Below are 16578 nucleotides of genomic sequence, written 5' to 3'. Positions count from 1 at the left end.
GGTGTTCAAAGCAAGAAAGTAAGTGTCTTTTCAGGGTAAGTATCAAACTAAATCAGGAGTGAATGAGTGAGTGAGTGAGTGAGTGAGTGAGTGAGTGAGTGAGTGAGTGAGTGAGTGAGTGAGTGAGTGAGTGAGTGAGTGAGTGAGTGAGTGAGTGAGTGAGTGAGGGATCAAGTGAACGAGTGAGTTTGAGTGAGTGAGTGAGTGAGTGAGTGAGTGAGTGAGTCAATGAGTGAGTGAGCGAGTGAGTGAGCGAGTTAAGGAGGGAGGGAGGGAGGGAGGGAATGAGTTAGTGAGTGAGTGACTGAGCGAAAGAGAGAGTGAGTGATAGAATGAGCGAGTGAGTAAGCGAGTGAGTGAGTGAGTGAGTGGAGTGCGCACGCAGGCACGTACGCACGCAATAATTCGACAGATTTGCTCGGAAACCGAATACACCACGAGAATGCTTGGCTTGGCGGGATATCCATGAGTCATTAGTCTTAGATATTTGGTAATATGAAGACTCCCGATGTTGCTCCAGGGCAAGGAAGGAGGTCGGGAAAGTGTATGGGCCGTGTCTATGGGCATATTGGGAGGCGACAAGATGATGGTCGGGAGCTCTCCGAAGCTTCTAATCAGGCAATTCTGCCATATACTATGTGCGTCCAAAAACATTCCACACATACAAATCAGAACGTGCCGAAGGAAATGAGCCCAATAATGATCGATTGCATGCATTAACAAGAGTACGAACGGGCTAATTAGCAAGCAAATAACATCCCATACATCTCTCGCGAGACTGAAAAAAAGGGCTTAAAACATTTTTTGAGCGCAATGTGATTCCGCGCCACTTCCACCACGAGCTCCCCGGTAAACAAGGAAATTACAAACTCAGCGTCCAGGCGCGCGTGTTGTAAAATGTTTTGCGGCAGGCAGCCCCCTTAACTGCCTATCAAGTTCAGGTGACCTAGTTCAGGCACGAGCCCGCTGTCATCACGCCCCTTTCACTCGGTGTTGAGGGACTACGAGGGAAGACGAGGCTTCGGACGACGAGGGAAGATCCCCGGACGGGCTCCCTAGCTGGGTTCCAGCGACACGCTGCCAGCCGTTCATGTGCGCTGAGCCGGGTCAAATTGCCTTCGCTTTCCGCGCCATCCGCCAGGGATGGGGAAGGAGGGGTCCCGACGTAATTTTCGGTTCCAAGCACGAGCGGCCGCATTAAATGCAGCGCGGTGCGAGTCAGCGCCGGGATAATTGCGGCGCGAGTTAGGTGTCTCCGGGGGCAGAAACTCCTTCCGGTTGGGCTTAGCGTTGCGGTGACGTCAGGTTGGGAAAGCGCGGGTTTTGTACGGGCCATCCGATGCATATGCAATGTGACGCCGAAGAAACGTGGTCGTCGTCTCATGGGACGATTGTCCGTGGCGGCTTAGATTTCGTCTTTTCGTAGAATGTCTCCACCGGTTAGGGTTAGCCAATGCGTCTGCGATCATTAAGGTTCGCGACGTGCTGCTTTGTACGTCATTGAAGTAGGGAAGTACGTCATTGAAGTAAGGCTCAACATTAATAAATGCAAAGTAATGCACGTATCGCGGAAGAGCTCTCCTAATTTTAATTACTGTATTTAAAATACCCTATTGCATTCAGTGAAATTATTTAAATATTTGGACATTTATATATCAAGCAACCTTTCTTGGGAACCGCATACTAAGTACACAACTGCTAACGCAAACCGAACACTTGGCTATCTAAGAATAAACTTTCGCAATATACCCTCATCGTTAAAACTACTCCTTTACAAAACATTAATTGTACCAAAGTTAGAGTACGCTGCCGCTTTCTGGGACACCGGTATTAATTGACTAACAACCGCAGTTGAAGCGGTACAAAATCGCTCGGCGCGTTCCATTTTAAGTAATTATCACCGTACTGCAAGCGTTTGAAATATGAAATCTACATTACTATTACCACATCTGTCGCTACGCCGCCAACTAATGCGCTTATGTTTGCTTCATAAAATATCCTATCATCCCACTTTACGCGATACCTTCCTGTCTAGTCCTTCCTACATTTCCCGACGCCTTGATCATCACCACAAGATCAGACCATTCGCATGCGACACCAACACCTTGCATCACACATTTTTCCCTCGCACGATAAGAGATTGGAACTACCTTCCCGAACAGCTAGTGTCCATACCTGATAATAAATTGTTTAAATCAGCCTTATCCGCCAACTTCTCTGTGTAAACACCTTCAACCATATTCTACACCTTTGTGTACATTGACCATGTCGTTTTGGCTGTTTATTGTTGTTCTGGCTGTTTAGTGTGTTTTTTAGTGCCGTTAAAATATGTGTCGACGCCTGAATACGCTATTCGTTGTAATACGCGACCGTGTATTAAATGCAGAGCATTTCTTTAACTCACAATGTCACCCGTTCTAGTTGTCCGTCGTAGTCCGCACCCCTACCCCTACACTATATAAAAAAATAATACTTACCGGCGCCTGGTTTCGATCCCACGACCCTGCGGGCGGAACGCAAGGTACATGGTGCTCTACCCACTGCGCCACAAAGCCGACACAGAATGGAGGGCTACGAACGCGCCTTATATCCTTGACTCATTCAAACTACGTCAAGAAGCTGCTGATACAACGCATTCACTACCTGTGGGCGGAACGCGAGGTACATGGTGCTCTTCCCACTGCGCCACAATAATCATACCCACCTGCTAATAAATGATGTCACGTGACCACGTAATTACGTCTCCTCATTTAATTACAATACAACAACCAACAGCAACAAGTGCAACAACATTAACGTAACGCAAACTACTTAACGTTGTGCGCCCCCGGAAATGCTCTGCATTTGATCGTGCCCCTCTCGAGGGGGATGTTTTAAATGCCGAGCATTTCTTTAACTCACGATGTCACCCGTTCTAGGCGTCCGTAGTAGTCCGCATCGCTCGCTACACTATATAAAAATTTCTTTTTTTTATTGTTAGTTTATTGAATATCGCCTTTGAATTGTACAATTCTGCGCATGTGCGTGTCTGTTTTTTGTGCCGTTGCAATTAGCGTCCTACCTTTCTTTTTTTGTTGTCCTTTTGTTTTCTTTTGACACCATGGTGCTCTGTATTCTTATGCGCGCGTATTGCTTTTTCAGTCGTGTAATCCTTCATTCTGTTGTTACATTTGTTTCTCCTGTACCTTAGTTGCATTCATCACACCCACTCCAATCTGTAACGCCCTACCCGGGCCTTGAGGGCACAGTAAACAACAAAAGATTTGATTGCAGGGTTTTACGCGCCGACGCAACGCAGGAGATGAGGCGCGCCGTGGTGGAGGGCTCCGGATTAATTTTTGACCGCGTGGGGATATTCAACGTGTGCCGAAACCTCGCACACACGGGCGTTTTTACTTTTCGCCTCCATCAAAAAAGCGTCCGCCGCGGCCGGGAATCCAACGCGCGACCTCGTGCTCAGCAGCGCAACGCCTTAGCCACTGAGACACCGCGGCGGGTGAAACAACAAAAGAAGTACTGTGAGAAGGTTTGTGCGTCCATCCCAGAAAACAAGTATAAATGGCTAGTGATGCTTTATGTGGGAGTAAATAGTGTGTCCCAAGATGGCGCGCATTAGCACTGCGACCAAAATTGCTTCATTTAGTCTAACCTTCGTACGTCTCTAATGAAGTGAACTGTTTTTTTTCCTCCTGTGTGGACATGCGCGTAGTTACGTACAATAAGCACATTTTATTTACTTCTCCTCCTCCTTTTCGCTTTCTCAGAATGGTTCCTTCTAATAGCTTCTAACCCGTAATGAGTTAACGCTCTCGTTTCACACAACAAATAGCTCGGCTACGATGGCGCTAACGTGTAATGTGATGTCAGGCTCAATCGGGAACCACACGCACAATCAAGACCACCTAATGTATACGCGCTTTCGTCTTCACTCCCTGTTGTTACGAGCTCTGTTTCTCGTCTTACGACCTGGTGACGATAGGGCTAACACGAACTCCAAGGTTCGGACGTCAGGATTTCCTTTGACGCACCTTCTAATCCTCTGTAACCATGAAAGGGGCTGTATGGCATCAAGTTTTCTGAGTCAGAGGACTTGAAGCTGCCGTTGTAAAAAACCCGTCCTTGGACATGCAGCAATCCATGGACGTGTGGGAATTTTTAGACATTCCTGAACATCCACACACGTCATGAAATAAACAATGAAGGAACGTGCAACGCGATAGCGCTATCGTTCCCCGTTCGCACTGCATTATCATTCGCTTGTCATATTATTGAGTCACACAATGACGTAATTGCCGTGACACACACTCCTCTACTTGTGCGGCGCTCGCGGGCGGCGCGAACTTTATGCTCCCACCAACACGCCATTTGTTGCGACCGGCGGCTTACACTCTTAGCCAAAAAGGATTAACGGGGCATCGGCGTTAGTCCTTTTGGGGACTAACTGCGTTGCCACTAGAATTAGTCCTTTTTGGGACTAACGGCAAGGGTACCAACTGTTAGTCCCTCTACACTTAGTCCCTTGATGGTTCAACTGTTGGTCCGCCATAAAGACTAACTGTTGGTCCCTTGCAGATCAACTGTTAGTCACCCCTGTTAGTCGACTGGAGACCAACCGTTGGTCCTCTGAGTATCAATCGTTAATCTTTCCCATTACTCTCCCTAGACCAATTGATGCTTTCAAGACTAAATGTTCATCCCTGCAAATGCTCCCCTCTGGATTAACCGTGCATACTAAAAGACGATGTGCTGGCTCGTGCAAGTACTCCATGAGTGACTGTCGTTCCATTAGACCGACAATTCAGAAGACAGGAGTAAACACAAGAGACCAGAAGCAGTATTTCTTGTCCACTTGTTCACGACAAAGTACTCACGACAAAGAAAATGTTACTTTCAAGCTTTTTATTGCAACACTGTGTGAGCAACATACACAACAAAAGTAAACCGTACTCTACTCTTGACGTTGGAGTCTCTATTTCGAAGGCCTGTACGGCACACCTTATTGAGGCGATGCGCCCAGTATTGGGCTATTCCGGGTATACATGGCTGCTGTCCTTGGCGCAAGCGTGCTCCACTTGTCTTGAGGTACTTGTCCGTTGAGAGGAGACAGCCATCCTCCGTGACGCTGTCGGCAATGGGCGTATGTCGTCACGCTCCTGCAGGAAATAAATAGGGCAACAAAACAAGTGTTAATCATGGTAGGACGCAAAATTGAGAAAAACGCAGTTTCCAGCAGCCCTAACAAGCATCCGTAAAAAGTACCTCAAAAAGCAAAAAGAAGCAAAATCAACGCTTTATGTAGTGCAGCCAAATGTGGCCTGTGAATTGCACTGAGTATAAGACTACGGATTAAGACCATGGCCACGGTAGTTAACAAGCGAAACTCAGACATTGTTGTTTTTCCGACTCCAGCAGAAAAGACGCCACTCAAACCAGCAATAGAACCTGGGGACTCATGCTCCCTCACTCAACGCATTGAACCACTGTATAAGGGCAACAGAAAATAGAAAGATTGCTCATTTCTCGCATGCAGGTTCGCTATCATTCTCAGAGGGTTACGTAGCACGAAACAAGGGCCTCTTCCCTCTCTTTCACAAGACATGTAGGGAAAGAGACGCTTCCTGTCAGCACCAGCTCTAAATCAAAATGGTTTGACGGCAATCAAAAATAAAAAGAAAACAGGAAGGAATATTTATTTATTGGAAGAAAACCTGCTTTCCTGCGCTGATGGTGCGGGTTTGTATAGAACAAGGTCATTATTGATTTCTGGCTGTGATGTCGGTGTCGAAGAATGCGTTTTTATTTCGAAAATGTATTAAGAGCCAAATTTTCTCAATGTTTAGTAAATTTAACAATGTTTAAGAAATAGCCTCGGGCGAAACAAACAAAACGGCGTCCTCTCAGCTTTCTGCATGGGGAGTGGCTATGGCTGCACGTTTTTATTTCCTCTTTGCGGACAGTTCACAGTGAATTCGTACGTGCACACAAAAAAAGGCTTTCAAAGAAAAGGGGCAAAAATGTTTGAGGCTGACCACGCTGCGAGCGCTTGACTACCAGTGAGGGAGCAACGAAAATGAAAAAAAGTGAAGGAAGCTTTCGGCTACGTTAGATGAGTCACGCGAGCGTGCGCCTGCTACTGTGAAATTCATGTGAAAGGCACGGGTGACGGGTGGGTGCGGGAAGGACTGCAGGACGAGAATGTTTCGTGAACGAGTTCCCCGAAAGCCAAACAATTTTGGGGGGGCGCGTTACTGCCAGTTAGGTTCGCTGTGGCGGCCACAAGGAGGGGCGGTACTGGAAAAGGGGCCATTAGATGACACTGTATTCTCAAAAAAAAAAAAAAAAAAAAACTTGCCGTGAGATACATAAAGATTCTACGATTTTGTTAGAGGATTTTTATTACGGCGGTCAGACCGCGCCTTCGAGGAAGACTTCATTTTGCCGTTCTGCTGTGGTCCGGCAGATTACAAGTTCGGGCTCCGCAAATTATGGAAAAAAATGCCTTACTCAGCCAATTTACATCAGATTTTAACCGTTTTTGTCTAGTTTTATTCTGGCCGTAGTTGCGGTTACGAGGGTGCAACTATTTTTGCCCTACTCAGCCTCAGAGTGTACGCGTCCGTTGCAGTTCCGGCGTTGTGCCAGACTTCTTGTAATTTTACTGCTTAAAATATCACGCTTTCATTTAAAATTTAATATGTCTGCGAGTAATTCTTGTGTCCTAACAGCACCATGTTGTTATTTTAGTGTTCATATGTTTGCCTAAAAAGTTAGAGCCCTTCAAGATTCTCGGCCACGTGTTAACCACGCTTTGACATTTCTGGCTATAAATGTATTAAAACTGCAATTTCAACAGAAAAGAAGTTAGCGGTTAGCTTCCTTTTTGTACGCTGCTCCTGCTGGGACGGTTATTTATGCGATTGGGCCACTTGTTTAAAGAGAAATCGCATTTTTACTATTTTAGGGTTAAGCAAAAAATTGGGTAAATATTGACCGACACAAATAAAAATTAGGTCGCCGTCGGCAGTAACGCACAGCGAATCGACTGGCGTTGGTTTTAAAAAAATAGCTGGCACTCTGATGCTACGATGCAAGCTCACGAACTTCAAAAAAAGGGCGAATGGGGAAAAGCGGTCGCCGCCGCAGCTCACCTTTCGCACGTCCGTCCCCGCTGGCCGCCGAACAAGTAGAAACAAATCGGAGGGCCCCCGCAAGGGGGAGCAACAGCAACGTTGCGGGAGCAAAGGGCGCTGTTAGTCTTTCCGTTGGTCCCATTCGCGTCTAGGGACCAACGCTTGGTCCCTTCATTTTGCACACGGCCCTAATCTTGGCGCGTTTGGTCTTTTGGGGACTAAATGTTCCTCGCGAGGCGTAATTGCTGCAGTTAGTCTTATTTTCTCCCATTTTGGCTAAGAGTGTACGTTCCCGGGGAGAGCAGTTGGCGCCGCAAGGTGGTACTACGGGATTTCTTCGCTTACGCTCATTTTCTGCTCACGGTCAACGCCGCCGATGGGGCCAGCTGTCGTGCGACACGGGACCCTTAACGCTGCCCGCCAAAACTAGCGTTCTGCAGCGCCACTAGATCACGGATGTTTCGGGTGAAGGAATCTTGGAATAATGCAACTTTTGGGTCGCACGGGCGGTTTTAGCACTCCACAAAAGATGAGTAAACGAGCTGCGGAAAAGGTCCGACTCAAGCGTTCACAAAATAGAGTGAGCGACCTTTTGAAAACTACTGCGAATACCTAAAAATAGGCTGCTTAGGCAAAAGTTTCAACGTAAAGATAATGATCCGTGATAAACATGCTTTCTGATACTTTTGAAGGTAGCGTAAAAGTCTGAGAATCATACATTCATGTCCCCCTTCCACACTAAAAAAAAAAAAAAAAAACAAACAGAAGAAATCTAGTGCACACGCCTGACTGCTCAAAGGTCCTGTGGCAACGCCATCAGGCTGAAAGCTTCCCCATTTGACACTTCATCGCATCCATCATCCTGTAACGAACTTTCTTTTGCGTCCCGCAATGACCCCCGTAATCAATCGTGGTATCCCGTGCTACACTGTAAGATATTTATCTCAACAAAAGCAGAAAAGCCCGTGGGATTCACTCATATAATTAAGGCATCCATTTTTTTTCACTGGCTCTGTTCTGTTTTTCACTGGCCCTAACTTGACTGGGGCAGTCTTCAATCACACGGCACTCACGGGGAAGATATCGAAGAGATCAACCGAAGTGCACTCAACTACTTCAAAAAATCAATAAATAAAAAAAATTGACGTCTTTTCCTGTCACACACGATCATCAACCTTCTCCGTCGTAACGTATCTATTCCGTCCACCCTTCGTTCTCATTGCCGAGTGGGTTTGTGCAAATCAAGCTGTACAGCCTTCGTCAAAATTTTGTGGGCCGAGCCGGAAACGCGCAGGTTGCAAAAAATTAACTGTACAAGCTTATGTCCAGAGCGAGGCTGAAAATTTTTATGCAGGGAAGCTAGAGAAAACACCTTTATTTCTTACTGCCTTAAAATATTTTGGTAAAGCTGATTCTTTGAATTCTTCGTGGATGAGAAGGCTCAGGATTGGCCGATGAAATTTTGACAAAGGGTCTACATAGTGAATGTATATTGTCCGTCTGTAAAATGCTAGTGGTGTGAAGACTGCCACAAATTCGCCATTGTAGCTTCTTTTGGCATCTGGGCGTACAGCAAATGGTCACTGACGACTGAGAGAAATTGTTTCAGAATAATTACAATGAGAAGTAACCCCTACAACCTGTGCCAACTTGCATAGTGTGTGTACCATTCCATGGACAGATTATCATTTCAAAAGGGCAAATAAACAACTGCTAATCTATAATAATCCGAATGCCTTTGATCTAACGTACTGAAGTGTTATTGCTACTACTGATGGTGTGATTTATTTTTTCTGTTTATTGCCCCAAATTACCTGTATTTTTCATGTACCAAGAGGTTTACGGCTAACATTGCACAGTCCACACAACTACCTACCCGTTCCCCTGGTGCTGTATCCCCCGAAATAGCATTTAACCCTGAAGGAATCGTTAAACTAATCACTGGCCTTAAGATATCTTCAGCGCCAGGATGTGACCAAATAACCCCCAAACTTTTAGTTAACACCGTCACAGTGGTTAGTGAGATTCTTTGCCTCATCTTCATGCAGTTCATTGAAACAAGCGAAATTCCAGACGATTGGAAGATAGGCCGAATAGTAGCGATCTTTAAAACAGGTGAGCGAACTAATCCAGCAAACTACCGCCCGATTTCCCTGACTAGCATTCCTTCTAAATTACTGTAACACATTATATCTTCTCACATCGCGACTCACCTTGAATCAATAAATTTCTTCTATAACCACCAGCACGGTTTCCGAAAGCACTTCTCATGCGAGACCCAATTGGCCGAGTTTACCCACGACCTACTAAAAAGCATGGATGATAACCTTCAGATTGATGCCATATTCCTTGATTTTTCCAAAGCTTTTGATCGCGTACCACATAATATATTACTTAGCAAAATTCATTCACTTGGCATTGCACCGAATATTGTCTCCTGGGTTGAACATTTCCTCTCTAACCGTAAACAATTCACCTCTGCCAATAATCATAACTCCTGTTTAACTAACGTATCATCAGGCGTCGCTCAGGGCGCAGTCTTATCACCACTTCTATTTTTAATATTTATAAACGACCTGCCAACAAATCTTCAAACAAAACTAAGACTATTTGCAGACGACTGTGTCATATACTCCCCCATTCACAGCATTGAAAACAGTACTAAACTACAACAAGACCTCGACACAGTTGCGCTATGGTGCCAAGACTCATCAATGCCGTTAAACCTAACCAAATGCAAATCGATGTCATTTTCCCGTAAGCGCGCCACTGTTCATCATACCTACTTTATCAATTCGCTTCCTCTCGATTCGGCTTCCTCATACAAGTATCTCGGTGTGCACATGTACCCATCTCTTTCATTTGCCCCGCACGTGCAGTCCATCTGCTCAGACGCTCTGCGCACGCTTGGCTTTCCGCGCCGTAATCTAAAATCTGCATCTCCTGACGTTAAAAAACTAGCATACTTAACATACGTACGCCCAAAGCTCGAATACGCATCGTCCATTTGGAATCCATCCCAGGCATATCTCACTAACAAACTAGAATCAGTCCAAAACCGCACAGCCCGCTTTATAACTTCACAGTTCTCCAGAGATATCAGCGTCACCGCCCTAAAACAATCAATCGAACTGCCATCTCTCGCGTCCCGCCGCCTAATCTCACGCCTATGCCTCCTGCACAGTTTCTTTTTCCACCCGAAATCAAGACACGAACTTTTACAGCCTCCTAACAGAACTTCTTCTCGCATTAACCATTCTAACCCTATTGCACGAATCAACGGCCGTACATCCGCAATGAACGACTCATTTTTCCCCCAAGCAATTACACTTTGGAATCACCTCCCCGACAACATTGTTGCCAAACCTGACCGCACATCATTCCGCGCAAAATTGGAATCTCACTTTGATTCCACCCAATAACCCGTGGCTGCAGATATATCCTACCAGCGTACTGTATGTATAATTTTTTTTTGCGAAGTTGTTTGTACTCTAATTCCCAGTCAAAGCGTTTCTTTTGTTTGTTGCTTGATTCGTTTTTGTTGTCCTTCTTGACCAAACTACCATATGCGTATTTAGAACTGTATTGTTTATAATAATTTGTTCATATTGAATTGTATTGTTGTCTTTTTTGTTGTCCTTATTGAATTGTATTGTTGTGTTTTTGTTGTCCTTCTTGACCAAACTACCATATGCGTATTTAGAACTGTATTGTTTATAGTAATTTGTTCATATTGAATATCATATTGAATTGTACACCCCCTAATGTAATGCCCTCGGGCCTTTAAGGATGCAATAAATGAAAAAATATGTCCGTGTATTCTTTACTACTGTTGCTAGGATTGAATGAATCGTGTTGATTTCAATACATTTATTCACTGTCGCTTTATGTGTAAACGCGAGGCATTGACACCGTCATGAGATGTTCGGATCTCGTTTTGCCTTGACTCGTGAGAATATGTAATTATGTCGAAATAAAATATTTCATTTGAATTTATTTGATTTGCATAGAAATTACAGCGTGGAAGGGATCAGGGGCGCGCGCAGTGCAAGCACGGTGTAATGAGTGAAGGTACTCGGGCAGTGCGCCACTGGACTTCGCAAGGGTCAGACGTGTGTGAAGGGACTTCCAGTGAAGGTGTGCTTCCGGGGACTTGCTGTCTTTGTTGGTAACCACAGCCGGGTGCTAGGACCTCGGTACGACACAACGGACCACAGTGTCTGGAATAAATATTTCTGACAGCCTCACAGCAGTGGTCATCCAATGACGGAGAAAATTCCGGATTTGGGAAAACGAGCGAACCACCCGCCATTAAGTTTTGTCCTGTAGCTTCGTAAACGTTTTTTTGGCAAATAACCGTACAATTCTGATTCGAAACTTCAGGCAGTCGAGTCTTTAGTGCAATTGCGTTAGTACGGTGCGCAACACCCTTGTCTATAACACTGAGTTCAACTTCATTTGGTTACATCTCAAAACTGTGGACTCAAACTTGTCACAAAAAACGTTGAGGTTGAAATAAATGGTCTAGACTTCAGAATGACGTAATAGTTTTCTTCAAATGTTTTTCGGCCGAGGCGAGATCAGGCTTTAAGTACAAAACCTTTGTTATAGACAAGGGTGTTGACTCTGTACATAGCAAACGCCTACAAAATAAAGCAGAGCTGGAAAAAACTGAAACTACACCAACCAGAAATTCTTCAACAGCACAGCGTATGTACCTACCCCCGAAAACCGACCCCTTTGATCAAACGAAGTCCTCGTAGCGAGTGGGCAATCAGGTGAATGTTAGCCAAAACAAAATCTACAATAGCACTTCTACCTACAAGGACGCATACAAAAATTTGACAAGAAATGATGGCCCGTCGACGTGTTGCGTCAGGATGTCCCATATGTTATATCCGGCAGGAGCCCATTCCGCAGTGACTGCTTACCAATTTTTCTCCTAGCATATCACGTGTCGACGGCTGCGCAAAAAATACGCCCGTTGGCATGTACGTGTGTTCGTGCTTCATACCATCAGAACAGTTAAAAGGCCTACTCAGACAAACTTTTTAAGAGGAATATTATCTGGGGCCATACGAAACGCCTTCAATCTGCTGTATATTTAGGTTCTGAAAATATGAGATGTTGCATCCCATTTCTCAGCGTAATGCGGTGTTCGGCATTGAGCGAGTGGCAAAGATTAGTGCATGTGGCTACTATGCCGCCTCTATGCGTGCCAGCGATGTCACACTTATACGTGTGCTACAAAAGCCGGCAGCTCATTTAGAGTGTCTTCTTGTACTTCGTAGTGATGCCAGACGATGCGCCGAATAAAGCATTAAGCCAGTGCTGCCAAGTCGCCCTGCTTCTATTATTCCCAATTCCACCATATCGTGGTTGCCGAAGAGGTACTTGTCCAGCCTATTATAGAACAAAGCTTAACGCACGGCAGGCACACTAAGTTACTGAGGGCTGATATGCCGCTACTGAGTTGTGACGTGAACAAAGGTTAGTTGTTCAAAATAAGTGGTATGAACGCGGACGTAGCTGACTTCCCACACCCACCGACGCAAATGCGGTAGTGAAAAGATAATACACAATATATTATATAAACCCTCGTAACCATTCCACGCTGCAATGAACACGCAATGAACATTTTGCAATGAACAGCTGCAATGGACATTTTGTTCATTTTTAAACGTACCGTTTTTTCTGTTCTCTTCAAGAGGAACCACGAGCAAAATAGTTGTAGCGACAACGAAAACTCGCAATGAGCCCGTCGGGGAATCGCATTTCACGAGCGTTCTGTCCGTTGCATCCCATCGTCCCCAGATCCAGATTTGTACCACGTGCTTACGGCATAAGTAGAACCCGGAACCCATCTGCTGGCTGTCACTAACCGGGTGTTTGAGCTACACAACGCCTACACGAGCCGCCCTCCACTGTCAGAGTTGAAACATGGGCAACATTTCCGGCTGAATGATCGTGGATAACCTTAACTTGCCGTACGAAAAGGGAGGAGCGCGCCACTGTTCGACGAAGACGCGAGGCTTCCCCATTTGTCTATCTTTTATTTTCATGTTTCGCCGTCAACGACGATCTCTCGCAGCGAGATCGCGTTGATTTCCTCTCTTGCCGGCGTCTTTTGACACGCTCCCCACGTCGTCGTTGAATAAGATTGAAGAAGACTGATGACACCGGGTCCGGGAAGGATCATTATGCGTAGTGCTTCTTCCCAGGGCCCTTCATTCCCTTTTCCAAGCCTCGCTTCCCAACTGCACACGAAAGCGAAGACTGTTTTATGTTTACTCCTTAGCATCGTCGAGGAACTGTCTGCTCTTCGCGCGGCCTCGTCGAGCCTCAAAGAGAATGTTGATGGGTCTCGTGGGACACTGGCGCGCTGCTTCTCGCTCGCAAGATTCTGCGCACGTTGACAGGCCTTCCGTTCTTTCCGCATGATGCGCTTACGAGCTTTCTCCCGGTTAATTCTTACCCCCCCGGTAACCATCATCTTTTGTACTTCTTCGGAGGCATGTCCGTTTTGGGCTGCTGCTCTCGCGTTTCTGGACCGCTTCACGGTTCGTTCTGGATGCAGCACAAAGTCAAGGGTCGAAGACCTCGGTTGTAAACAAGGTGCTAGGCACGCGAGAGAGAGAGAGAGAGAGAGAGAGAGAGTTAGAGCACTAATGTCTGGCGTGTTTCTATTTCAAGAATTTAGTTATTCTTTTTCCTTGGAAGCGCTGCTGTTGTCCCAGCTGAGGACTGGCATAATCGCTTCACAGCGTTAGCTTCTCTTCAAAGACGCTTTGCAATGTTCCAGCGGGTGTATATAAAGGCACTTCCGGAACTGGATGTGTACTCGGTCAAGCGTCGCTTGTGTTGCAAAACCCAGCCGTAACAGGCAGCGCTGTATACTTGCTCTAGCGTAGTGTAAAGTTACATTTGCAATACTATACGCCCTTACTGCTTGTGTATTTTAACCCGGAAGTGTTTTATTCCCGGATACACAAACATTTCAGTGACGTAATATCTGTCACGGAAATGACGCCAGTACAACGAAGCAAGCGGCCTGTAAAGGGTGCACCCCTGCACACAGGGTCTTCTTGCGGGTAAGCAACCTTTAGAACCAAACAATACGTTTTACTTAGGGTTGTTTGTTTTCGGGCTTTATATTTTAACACGAAAGTATTTTATTCCGAGATACACCAAGATTTCACTAACGTCATATCTGTCGCGGAAATGACGCCGGTACACCTTTGCCGAAGCGACCAGCCAGCAGGACGTCCAGCCAAGCACACCCACACGACAGCCGCCGACCCAAAAATCATGCTCAGCTGCAGATTTCGCTGCACATTTCACTTTCGTGTTTTACCGATTTCTATGAGGGAGGCATCAACCACAGTTTTTCCATTCGAGTTGTGACTGTCGAATTTCGTTCATAGGTGGTTTGTTCGTAAAACTTCACTCGCAATCACCGTCTTGCCTGTTTGTCGCCTCTTTGCCGGAATCTGTCCTCACCCCATTACCGTCCCAACGTCCCCGCATTCAGACCCGGAAGGGTGGAGACTTCATTACTGCCTAAATCTACAGTTTCTCCTTCGCTGTGAACACTCCCTCGCGATGTGTCCGCAATCTTCGCAACTTTTCAGCTGCCACTCTCTCCCAGAGAAGCCCTTCGGCCCGCCATGTCTTCGGGGCCCGTCTGCGAAAGCAATCTGGCCACTGCGGCTATTGATCTCCGATGTCGCTACCCGCGAGCCGCCTTCGCGCGCTAATGAACGCGACCCGCGCACGGCGGTGCTATTGGGACTAACGGCAACCGTGCGTTCGTCCTAAATGATCCGCTGCGGCCGCCTCGGCGCATGGCGGCTTCGGCGGAATGCCCGCGGTCTTCTTCGCCTTCCAAGTGAGGCCTCGAGATGAAGGATTTAATGAATCCCTTAATGACTGCGCCCCAAGTGCCTCGCCGATGGTGGAGGATCTCCGTGGCCCCGCTTGACCTTTCGCGCTCGGCACGCGCCAATTTTCTTTTTCTTACGTCTTGCGGAGGTCGGCGTCCTTTAGCGTTCTCGAGCTCAATCAGGGCAAAAACTGGAACACAGCGCTCAGCACGTGCGGGTGGCAGTATTTTGGAACTCGGAAGCAAAAGGCGTGTTGTGTTGGGGCAGCGTGAATACTGCGAAAACAAACAAAATACGGTACGGCAATAAAGCTGTTTTGAAGCTTTAAACACTGTGTGGGCGTGCTTTCCCAAAATTTTATTTATAATTTATGTAACTCCCCTCCTCCCCCCCCCCCCGACCCCTAAGGAGACTGATGTGCGAGGGCATCAGCTGTAGGATGCAGCCAACGCATTACGACAGGGGGCATATAAGGCAACGCATCTGTTAAAACAAAGTAGACTATACCGTCCCTTCGGTTAAGACATTAAAGCCGTTCCAGTCAATGTGAAAGCTGTCGGAAGGGCAGAGGAGTGATTCGCCAAAATGGGTTGCAGCGCCGTCACCCGCTGCCATCCAGTGCATTTCAAATTTCCCGCCTTCGCAGGGCTCGCGCGCACCCTGCCTGAAACTGCGCCAGTGGGAGTTCTGCTCTTTTTGTGCTTGCTTTAATTTGGTATGCTGGAGCTCCTTTGCGTCATTTGGAACGCACCATTTTTTTCTTGCGCGGGTGGAGCCTTTCTGCATTATTTCGAACGCGCCATTTTTTTCTTGCGCAGCTGGAGCCTTTGTTCGTCATTTCGAACGCGCCATTTTTTTTTCTTGCGCGGCCGCTTTTTCCGCTAACAATCGTAAAAACCAACCCAACGAGCGTTCCTAACTAAATTAACGCGGGGGCAGGCGGTTATATGCGCAGATTTCGCCTGAAATGTACCCGCAGTTTTTTTTTTTTTTTTTTTTTTGCGCTAAGCAACGAGGAGATGTAAAACAAGCGCCAGTGGTTGACGAGGTTCGAACGGTTGTGATTATTTAAACCGCGTGGTTTTCGAAGCCTCCGCGTGACTCCCTGACGACGATACCCAAGGCTTTACTGGGGTCCGTTATCTCGGTGCGCCGCCTGATTCCTGCAGCCGCATCGACCGTTATAGCGAGCTGCGACGGCAAGGCGACCCCACAAAGTGCCCTGCGATTAAAAGTTTAGAGAAGCGCGAAGGCTTTTACACACCAAAACTGCGCCAAATGCGCGTCAAAACCAGTGGAAAAAGTGCGCGCAACATTCGCTGAAAGTGCGTCCAATCGATCGTCAAGCCTTGAAAGACCCAAATCGCAAACGAAGGACGAACCCATGCGACGATTTTTCGCACACTGAGTAAATGCACCTACGAACGATCTGAATGTATACCGATACGTGGTTAATGAGATCAAGGTATACTATTGTACTCATTCTTCATGATTGATGTGTGTATTCTCCTATCAAGACCCGTTGTTTTTTCGCGATTTTCAAGTAGAAGTTTTGACACAATGGG

The 16578-nt window shown here is 46.5% G+C and overlaps 1 protein-coding gene and 1 long non-coding RNA gene across 2 annotated transcripts in view; one reads left to right on the top strand and one right to left on the bottom strand.

The window, feature by feature from the left end:
• LOC144152905 (glutamate receptor ionotropic, kainate 2-like) overlaps nucleotides 1-16578 on the top strand; it is a 397026-nt gene that overhangs the window by 339915 nt on the left and 40533 nt on the right. The gene's annotated exons all lie outside the window — the stretch shown is intronic.
• On the bottom strand, nucleotides 4885-7207 carry LOC144152906 (uncharacterized). The gene is made up of 2 exons (XR_013319248.1): nucleotides 7149-7207; nucleotides 4885-5153 (listed from the first exon to the last, which is right to left on the bottom strand). It is a non-coding gene; the product is annotated as an uncharacterized LOC144152906 (long non-coding RNA).

This window comes from Haemaphysalis longicornis, unplaced genomic scaffold (genome assembly GCF_048455015.1).
Source record: "Haemaphysalis longicornis isolate Haplotype H1 unplaced genomic scaffold, Haemaphysalis longicornis Haplotype H1 scaffold_9, whole genome shotgun sequence".
NCBI classification, from domain to species: Eukaryota; Metazoa; Arthropoda; class Arachnida; order Ixodida; family Ixodidae; genus Haemaphysalis; species Haemaphysalis longicornis.
This window is presented reverse-complemented; position numbering and strand designations above follow the sequence as displayed.